Source organism: Convolutriloba macropyga, unplaced genomic scaffold (assembly GCF_964194025.1).
Source record: "Convolutriloba macropyga unplaced genomic scaffold, txConMacr16.3 SCAFFOLD_3977, whole genome shotgun sequence".
Taxonomy (NCBI): Eukaryota; Metazoa; Xenacoelomorpha; order Acoela; family Convolutidae; genus Convolutriloba; species Convolutriloba macropyga.
Genome location: NW_027452765.1, coordinates 12,501 through 23,076, shown reverse-complemented (window position 1 = coordinate 23,076; position 10,576 = coordinate 12,501).

Below are 10,576 nucleotides of genomic sequence, written 5' to 3'. Positions count from 1 at the left end.
AGCTAGTTCAAGCTAACTCAAGCTAGCTAAAGCTAACTCAAGCTAACTCAAGCTAACTCAAGCTAGCTCAAGCTAACTCAAGCTAGTTCAAGCTAACTCAAGCTAGCTAAAGCTAACTCAAGCTAACTCAAGCTAACTCAAGCTAACTCAAGCTAGCTAAAGCTAACTCAAGCTAACTCAAGCTAACCCGAGCTAACTCAAGCTAGCTCAAGCTAACCCAAGCTAGCTAAAGCTAACTCAAGCTAACTCAAGCTAATTCAAGCTAACTCAAGCTAACTCAAGCTAACTCAAGCTAACTCAAGCTAGCTAAAGCTAACTCAAGCTAACTCAAGCTAACTCAAGCTAACCCGAGCTAACTCAAGCTAACTCAAGGTAGCTAAAGCTAGTTCAAGCTAACTCAAGCTAGCTAAAGCTAAGACAAGCTAACTCAAGCTAACTCAAGCTAACTCAAGCTAACTCAAGCTAACTCAAGCTAACTCAAGCTAGTTCAAGCTAACTCAAGCTAACTCAAGCTAACTCAAGCTAGCTAAAGCTAACTCAAGCTAACTCAAGCTAACTCAAGCTAACCCGAGCTAACTCAAGCTAACTCAAGGTAGCTAAAGCTAGTTCAAGCTAACTCAAGCTAGCTAAAGCTAAGACAAGCTAACTCAAGCTAACTCAAGCTAACTCAAGCTAACTCAAGCTAACTAAAGCTAGTTCAAGCTAACTCAAGCTAGCTAAAGCTAACTCAAGCTAACTCAAGCTAACTCAAGCTAGCTCAAGCTAACTCAAGCTAGTTCAAGCTAACTCAAGCTAGCTAAAGCTAACTCAAGCTAACTCAAGCTAACTCAAGCTAACTCAAGCTAGCTAAAGCTAACTCAAGCTAACTCAAGCTAACCCGAGCTAACTCAAGCTAGCTCAAGCTAACCCAAGCTAGCTAAAGCTAACTCAAGCTAACTCAAGCTAATTCAAGCTAACTCAAGCTAACTCAAGCTAACTCAAGCTAACTCAAGCTAGCTAAAGCTAACTCAAGCTAACTCAAGCTAACTCAAGCTAACCCGAGCTAACTCAAGCTAACTCAAGGTAGCTAAAGCTAGTTCAAGCTAACTCAAGCTAGCTAAAGCTAAGACAAGCTAACTCAAGCTAACTCAAGCTAACTCAAGCTAACTCAAGCTAACTCAAGCTAGTTCAAGCTAACTCAAGCTAACTCAAGCTAACTCAAGCTAGCTAAAGCTAACTCAAGCTAACTCAAGCTAACTCAAGCTAACCCGAGCTAACTCAAGCTAACTCAAGGTAGCTAAAGCTAGTTCAAGCTAACTCAAGCTAGCTAAAGCTAAGACAAGCTAACTCAAGCTAACTCAAGCTAACTCAAGCTAACTCAAGCTAACTCAAGCTAGTTCAAGCTAACTCAAGCTAGCTAAAGCTAACTCAAGCTAACTCAAGCTAACTCAAGCTAGCTCAAGCTAACTCAAGCTAGTTCAAGCTAACTCAAGCTAGCTAAAGCTAACTCAAGCTAACTCAAGCTAACTCAAGCTAACTCAAGCTAGCTAAAGCTAACTCAAGCTAACTCAAGCTAACCCGAGCTAACTCAAGCTAGCTCAAGCTAACCCAAGCTAGCTAAAGCTAACTCAAGCTAACTCAAGCTAATTCAAGCTAACTCAAGCTAACTCAAGCTAACTCAAGCTAACTCAAGCTAGCTAAAGCTAACTCAAGCTAACTCAAGCTAACTCAAGCTAACCCGAGCTAACTCAAGCTAACTCAAGGTAGCTAAAGCTAGTTCAAGCTAACTCAAGCTAGCTAAAGCTAAGACAAGCTAACTCAAGCTAACTCAAGCTAACTCAAGCTAACTCAAGCTAACTCAAGCTAACTCAAGCTAGCTAAAGCTAACTCAAGCTAACTCAAGCTAACTCAAGCTAACCCGAGCTAACTCAAGCTAACTCAAGGTAGCTAAAGCTAGTTCAAGCTAACTCAAGCTAGCTAAAGCTAAGACAAGCTAACTCAAGCTAACTCAAGCTAACTCAAGCTAACTCAAGCTAACTAAAGCTAGTTCAAGCTAACTCAAGCTAGCTAAAGCTAACTCAAGCTAACTCAAGCTAACTCAAGCTAGCTCAAGCTAACTCAAGCTAGTTCAAGCTAACTCAAGCTAGCTAAAGCTAACTCAAGCTAACTCAAGCTAACTCAAGCTAACTCAAGCTAGCTAAAGCTAACTCAAGCTAACTCAAGCTAACCCGAGCTAACTCAAGCTAGCTCAAGCTAACCCAAGCTAGCTAAAGCTAACTCAAGCTAACTCAAGCTAATTCAAGCTAACTCAAGCTAACTCAAGCTAACTCAAGCTAACTCAAGCTAGCTAAAGCTAACTCAAGCTAACTCAAGCTAACTCAAGCTAACCCGAGCTAACTCAAGCTAACTCAAGGTAGCTAAAGCTAGTTCAAGCTAACTCAAGCTAGCTAAAGCTAAGACAAGCTAACTCAAGCTAACTCAAGCTAACTCAAGCTAACTCAAGCTAACTCAAGCTAACTCAAGCTAGTTCAAGCTAACTCAAGCTAACTCAAGCTAACTCAAGCTAGCTAAAGCTAACTCAAGCTAACTCAAGCTAACTCAAGCTAACCCGAGCTAACTCAAGCTAACTCAAGGTAGCTAAAGCTAGTTCAAGCTAGCTCAAGCTAGCTAAAGCTAAGACAAGCTAACTCAAGCTAACTCAAGCTAACTCAAGCTAACTCAAGCTAGTTCAAGCTAACTCAAGCTAGCTAAAGCTAACTCAAGCTAACTCAAGCTAACTCAAGCTAGCTCAAGCTAACTCAAGCTAGTTCAAGCTAACTCAAGCTAGCTAAAGCTAACTCAAGCTAACTCAAGCTAACTCAAGCTAGCTCAAGCTAACTCAAGCTAACTCAAGCTAACTCAAGCTAACCCGAGCTAACTCAAGCTAACTCAAGGTAGCTAAAGCTAGTTCAAGCTAGCTCAAGCTAGCTAAAGCTAAGACAAGCTAACTCAAGCTAACTCAAGCTAACTCAAGCTAACTCAAGCTAGTTCAAGCTAACTCAAGCTAGCTAAAGCTAACTCAAGCTAACTCAAGCTAACTCAAGCTAGCTCAAGCTAACTCAAGCTAGTTCAAGCTAACTCAAGCTAGCTAAAGCTAACTCAAGCTAACTCAAGCTAACTCAAGCTAGCTCAAGCTAACTCAAGCTAGTTCAAGCTAACTCAAGCTAGCTAAAGCTAACTCAAGCTAACTCAAGCTAACTCAAGCTAACTCAAGCTAGCTAAAGCTAACTCAAGCTAACTCAAGCTAACCCGAGCTAACTCAAGCTAGCTCAAGCTAACCCAAGCTAGCTAAAGCTAACTCAAGCTAACTCAAGCTAATTCAAGCTAACTCAAGCTAACTCAAGCTAACTCAAGCTAACTCAAGCTAGCTAAAGCTAACTCAAGCTAACTCAAGCTAACTCAAGCTAACCCGAGCTAACTCAAGCTAACTCAAGGTAGCTAAAGCTAGTTCAAGCTAACTCAAGCTAGCTAAAGCTAAGACAAGCTAACTCAAGCTAACTCAAGCTAACTCAAGCTAACTCAAGCTAACTCAAGCTAGTTCAAGCTAACTCAAGCTAACTCAAGCTAACTCAAGCTAGCTAAAGCTAACTCAAGCTAACTCAAGCTAACTCAAGCTAACCCGAGCTAACTCAAGCTAACTCAAGGTAGCTAAAGCTAGTTCAAGCTAGCTCAAGCTAGCTAAAGCTAAGACAAGCTAACTCAAGCTAACTCAAGCTAACTCAAGCTAGTTCAAGCTAACTCAAGCTAGCTAAAGCTAACTCAAGCTAACTCAAGCTAACTCAAGCTAGCTCAAGCTAACTCAAGCTAGTTCAAGCTAACTCAAGCTAGCTAAAGCTAACTCAAGCTAACTCAAGCTAACTCAAGCTAACTCAAGCTAGCTAAAGCTAACTCAAGCTAACTCAAGCTAACCCGAGCTAACTCAAGCTAGCTCAAGCTAACCCAAGCTAGCTAAAGCTAACTCAAGCTAACTCAAGCTAATTCAAGCTAACTCAAGCTAACTCAAGCTAACTCAAGCTAACTCAAGCTAGCTAAAGCTAACTCAAGCTAACTCAAGCTAACTCAAGCTAACCCGAGCTAACTCAAGCTAACTCAAGGTAGCTAAAGCTAGTTCAAGCTAACTCAAGCTAGCTAAAGCTAAGACAAGCTAACTCAAGCTAACTCAAGCTAACTCAAGCTAACTCAAGCTAACTCAAGCTAACTCAAGCTAGTTCAAGCTAACTCAAGCTAACTCAAGCTAACTCAAGCTAGCTAAAGCTAACTCAAGCTAACTCAAGCTAACTCAAGCTAACCCGAGCTAACTCAAGCTAACTCAAGGTAGCTAAAGCTAGTTCAAGCTAACTCAAGCTAGCTAAAGCTAAGACAAGCTAACTCAAGCTAACTCAAGCTAACTCAAGCTAACTCAAGCTAACTAAAGCTAGTTCAAGCTAACTCAAGCTAGCTAAAGCTAACTCAAGCTAACTCAAGCTAACTCAAGCTAGCTCAAGCTAACTCAAGCTAGTTCAAGCTAACTCAAGCTAGCTAAAGCTAACTCAAGCTAACTCAAGCTAACTCAAGCTAACTCAAGCTAGCTAAAGCTAACCCGAGCTAACTCAAGCTAGCTCAAGCTAACCCAAGCTAGCTAAAGCTAACTCAAGCTAACTCAAGCTAATTCAAGCTAACTCAAGCTAACTCAAGCTAACTCAAGCTAACTCAAGCTAGCTAAAGCTAACTCAAGCTAACTCAAGCTAACTCAAGCTAACCCGAGCTAACTCAAGCTAACTCAAGGTAGCTAAAGCTAGTTCAAGCTAACTCAAGCTAGCTAAAGCTAAGACAAGCTAACTCAAGCTAACTCAAGCTAACTCAAGCTAACTCAAGCTAACTCAAGCTAACTCAAGCTAGTTCAAGCTAACTCAAGCTAACTCAAGCTAACTCAAGCTAGCTAAAGCTAACTCAAGCTAACTCAAGCTAACTCAAGCTAACCCGAGCTAACTCAAGCTAACTCAAGGTAGCTAAAGCTAGTTCAAGCTAACTCAAGCTAGCTAAAGCTAAGACAAGCTAACTCAAGCTAACTCAAGCTAACTCAAGCTAACTCAAGCTAACTAAAGCTAGTTCAAGCTAACTCAAGCTAGCTAAAGCTAACTCAAGCTAACTCAAGCTAACTCAAGCTAGCTCAAGCTAACTCAAGCTAGTTCAAGCTAACTCAAGCTAGCTAAAGCTAACTCAAGCTAACTCAAGCTAACTCAAGCTAACTCAAGCTAGCTAAAGCTAACTCAAGCTAACTCAAGCTAACCCGAGCTAACTCAAGCTAGCTCAAGCTAACCCAAGCTAGCTAAAGCTAACTCAAGCTAACTCAAGCTAATTCAAGCTAACTCAAGCTAACTCAAGCTAACTCAAGCTAACTCAAGCTAGCTAAAGCTAACTCAAGCTAACTCAAGCTAACTCAAGCTAACCCGAGCTAACTCAAGCTAACTCAAGGTAGCTAAAGCTAGTTCAAGCTAACTCAAGCTAGCTAAAGCTAAGACAAGCTAACTCAAGCTAACTCAAGCTAACTCAAGCTAACTCAAGCTAACTCAAGCTAGTTCAAGCTAACTTAATGAAGTTAACCCAAGCTAACTTGGGTTAATGAAGTCAAACTCAAGCTAACCCGAGCTAACTCAAGCTAACTCAAGCTAATTCAAGCTAACTCAAGCTAACTCAAGCTAATTCAAGCTAACTCAAGCTAATTCAAGCTAACTCAAGCTAGCTAAAGCTAACTCAAGCTAACTCAAGCTAACTCAAGCTAGCTCAAGCTAACTCAAGCTAACTCAAGCTAACTCAAGCTAACCCGAGCTAACTCAAGCTAACTCAAGGTAGCTAAAGCTAGTTCAAGCTAGCTCAAGCTAGCTAAAGCTAAGACAAGCTAACTCAAGCTAACTCAAGCTAACTCAAGCTAGTTCAAGCTAACTCAAGCTAGCTAAAGCTAACTCAAGCTAACTCAAGCTAACTCAAGCTAGCTCAAGCTAACTCAAGCTAGTTCAAGCTAACTCAAGCTAGCTAAAGCTAACTCAAGCTAACTCAAGCTAACTCAAGCTAGCTCAAGCTAACTCAAGCTAGTTCAAGCTAACTCAAGCTAGCTAAAGCTAACTCAAGCTAACTCAAGCTAACTCAAGCTAACTCAAGCTAGCTAAAGCTAACTCAAGCTAACTCAAGCTAACCCGAGCTAACTCAAGCTAGCTCAAGCTAACCCAAGCTAGCTAAAGCTAACTCAAGCTAACTCAAGCTAATTCAAGCTAACTCAAGCTAACTCAAGCTAACTCAAGCTAACTCAAGCTAGCTAAAGCTAACTCAAGCTAACTCAAGCTAACTCAAGCTAACCCGAGCTAACTCAAGCTAACTCAAGGTAGCTAAAGCTAGTTCAAGCTAACTCAAGCTAGCTAAAGCTAAGACAAGCTAACTCAAGCTAACTCAAGCTAACTCAAGCTAACTCAAGCTAACTCAAGCTAGTTCAAGCTAACTCAAGCTAACTCAAGCTAACTCAAGCTAGCTAAAGCTAACTCAAGCTAACTCAAGCTAACTCAAGCTAACCCGAGCTAACTCAAGCTAACTCAAGGTAGCTAAAGCTAGTTCAAGCTAGCTCAAGCTAGCTAAAGCTAAGACAAGCTAACTCAAGCTAACTCAAGCTAACTCAAGCTAGTTCAAGCTAACTCAAGCTAGCTAAAGCTAACTCAAGCTAACTCAAGCTAACTCAAGCTAGCTCAAGCTAACTCAAGCTAGTTCAAGCTAACTCAAGCTAGCTAAAGCTAACTCAAGCTAACTCAAGCTAACTCAAGCTAACTCAAGCTAGCTAAAGCTAACTCAAGCTAACTCAAGCTAACCCGAGCTAACTCAAGCTAGCTCAAGCTAACCCAAGCTAGCTAAAGCTAACTCAAGCTAACTCAAGCTAATTCAAGCTAACTCAAGCTAACTCAAGCTAACTCAAGCTAACTCAAGCTAGCTAAAGCTAACTCAAGCTAACTCAAGCTAACTCAAGCTAACCCGAGCTAACTCAAGCTAACTCAAGGTAGCTAAAGCTAGTTCAAGCTAACTCAAGCTAGCTAAAGCTAAGACAAGCTAACTCAAGCTAACTCAAGCTAACTCAAGCTAACTCAAGCTAACTCAAGCTAACTCAAGCTAGTTCAAGCTAACTCAAGCTAACTCAAGCTAACTCAAGCTAGCTAAAGCTAACTCAAGCTAACTCAAGCTAACTCAAGCTAACCCGAGCTAACTCAAGCTAACTCAAGGTAGCTAAAGCTAGTTCAAGCTAACTCAAGCTAGCTAAAGCTAAGACAAGCTAACTCAAGCTAACTCAAGCTAACTCAAGCTAACTCAAGCTAACTAAAGCTAGTTCAAGCTAACTCAAGCTAGCTAAAGCTAACTCAAGCTAACTCAAGCTAACTCAAGCTAGCTCAAGCTAACTCAAGCTAGTTCAAGCTAACTCAAGCTAGCTAAAGCTAACTCAAGCTAACTCAAGCTAACTCAAGCTAACTCAAGCTAGCTAAAGCTAACCCGAGCTAACTCAAGCTAGCTCAAGCTAACCCAAGCTAGCTAAAGCTAACTCAAGCTAACTCAAGCTAATTCAAGCTAACTCAAGCTAACTCAAGCTAACTCAAGCTAACTCAAGCTAGCTAAAGCTAACTCAAGCTAACTCAAGCTAACTCAAGCTAACCCGAGCTAACTCAAGCTAACTCAAGGTAGCTAAAGCTAGTTCAAGCTAACTCAAGCTAGCTAAAGCTAAGACAAGCTAACTCAAGCTAACTCAAGCTAACTCAAGCTAACTCAAGCTAACTCAAGCTAACTCAAGCTAGTTCAAGCTAACTCAAGCTAACTCAAGCTAACTCAAGCTAGCTAAAGCTAACTCAAGCTAACTCAAGCTAACTCAAGCTAACCCGAGCTAACTCAAGCTAACTCAAGGTAGCTAAAGCTAGTTCAAGCTAACTCAAGCTAGCTAAAGCTAAGACAAGCTAACTCAAGCTAACTCAAGCTAACTCAAGCTAACTCAAGCTAACTAAAGCTAGTTCAAGCTAACTCAAGCTAGCTAAAGCTAACTCAAGCTAACTCAAGCTAACTCAAGCTAGCTCAAGCTAACTCAAGCTAGTTCAAGCTAACTCAAGCTAGCTAAAGCTAACTCAAGCTAACTCAAGCTAACTCAAGCTAACTCAAGCTAGCTAAAGCTAACTCAAGCTAACTCAAGCTAACCCGAGCTAACTCAAGCTAGCTCAAGCTAACCCAAGCTAGCTAAAGCTAACTCAAGCTAACTCAAGCTAATTCAAGCTAACTCAAGCTAACTCAAGCTAACTCAAGCTAACTCAAGCTAGCTAAAGCTAACTCAAGCTAACTCAAGCTAACTCAAGCTAACCCGAGCTAACTCAAGCTAACTCAAGGTAGCTAAAGCTAGTTCAAGCTAACTCAAGCTAGCTAAAGCTAAGACAAGCTAACTCAAGCTAACTCAAGCTAACTCAAGCTAACTCAAGCTAACTCAAGCTAACTCAAGCTAGTTCAAGCTAACTCAAGCTAACTCAAGCTAACTCAAGCTAGCTAAAGCTAACTCAAGCTAACTCAAGCTAACTCAAGCTAACCCGAGCTAACTCAAGCTAACTCAAGGTAGCTAAAGCTAGTTCAAGCTAACTCAAGCTAGCTAAAGCTAAGACAAGCTAACTCAAGCTAACTCAAGCTAACTCAAGCTAACTCAAGCTAACTAAAGCTAGTTCAAGCTAACTCAAGCTAGCTAAAGCTAACTCAAGCTAACTCAAGCTAACTCAAGCTAGCTCAAGCTAACTCAAGCTAGTTCAAGCTAACTCAAGCTAGCTAAAGCTAACTCAAGCTAACTCAAGCTAACTCAAGCTAACTCAAGCTAGCTAAAGCTAACTCAAGCTAACTCAAGCTAACCCGAGCTAACTCAAGCTAGCTCAAGCTAACCCAAGCTAGCTAAAGCTAACTCAAGCTAACTCAAGCTAATTCAAGCTAACTCAAGCTAACTCAAGCTAACTCAAGCTAACTCAAGCTAGCTAAAGCTAACTCAAGCTAACTCAAGCTAACTCAAGCTAACCCGAGCTAACTCAAGCTAACTCAAGGTAGCTAAAGCTAGTTCAAGCTAACTCAAGCTAGCTAAAGCTAAGACAAGCTAACTCAAGCTAACTCAAGCTAACTCAAGCTAACTCAAGCTAACTCAAGCTAGTTCAAGCTAACTTAATGAAGTTAACCCAAGCTAACTTGGGTTAATGAAGTCAAACTCAAGCTAACCCGAGCTAACTCAAGCTAACTCAAGCTAATTCAAGCTAACTCAAGCTAACTCAAGCTAATTCAAGCTAACTCAAGCTAATTCAAGCTAACTCAAGCTAGCTCAAGCTAACTCAAGCTAACCCAAGCTAACTTAAGCTAGCTTAAGCTAATTAAAGCTAATTAAAGCTAACTCAAGCTAACCCAAGCTAACTTAAGCTAGCTCTAGCTGGCTGCCACTGTTAGGCCATTTGGGAGCGCTTTTCTCGCACTCTGATTGGCTGCCACTGTTAGGCCATTTGGGAGCGCTTTTCTCGCACTCTGATTGGCTGCCACTGTTAGGCCATTTGGGAGCGCTTTTCTCGCACTCTGATTGGCTGCCACTGTTAGGCCATTTGGGAGCGCTTTTCTCGCACTCTGATTGGCTGCCACTGTTAGGCCATTTGGGAGCGCTTTTCTCGCACTCTGATTGGCTGCCACTGTTAGGCCATTTGGGAGCGCTTTTCTCGCACTCTGATTGGCTGCCACTGTTAGGCCATTTGGGAGCGCTTTTCTCGCACTCTGATTGGCTGCCACTGTTAGGCCATTTGGGAGCGCTTTTCTCGCACTCTGATTGGCTGCCACTGTTAGGCCATTTGGGAGCGCTTTTCTCGCACTCTGATTGGCTGCCACTGTTAGGCCATTTGGGAGCGCTTTTCTCGCACTCTGATTGGCTGCCACTGTTAGGCCATTTGGGAGCGCTTTTCTCGCACTCTGATTGGCTGCCACTGTTAGGCCATTTGGGAGCGCTTTTCTCGCACTCTGATTGGCTGCCACTGTTAGGCCATTTGGGAGCGCTTTTCTCGCACTCTGATTGGCTGCCACTGTTAGGCCATTTGGGAGCGCTTTTCTCGCACTCTGATTGGCTGCCACTGTTAGGCCATTTGGGAGCGCTTTTCTCGCACTCTGATTGGCTGCCACTGTTAGGCCATTTGGGAGCGCTTTTCTCGCACTCTGATTGGCTGCCACTGTTAGGCCATTTGGGAGCGCTTTTCTCGCACTCTGATTGGCTGCCACTGTTAGGCCATTTGGGAGCGCTTTTCTCGCACTCTGATTGGCTGCCACTGTTAGGCCATTTGGGAGCGCTTTTCTCGCACTCTGATTGGCTGCCACTGTTAGGCCATTTGGGAGCGCTTTTCTCGCACTCTGATTGGCTGCCACTGTTAGGCCATTTGGGAGCGCTTTTCTCGCACTCTGATTGGCTGCCACTGTTAGGCCATTTGGGAGCGCTTTTCTCGCACTCTGATTGGCTGCCACTGTTAGGCCATTTGGGAGCGCTTTTCTCGCACTCTGATTGGCTGCCACT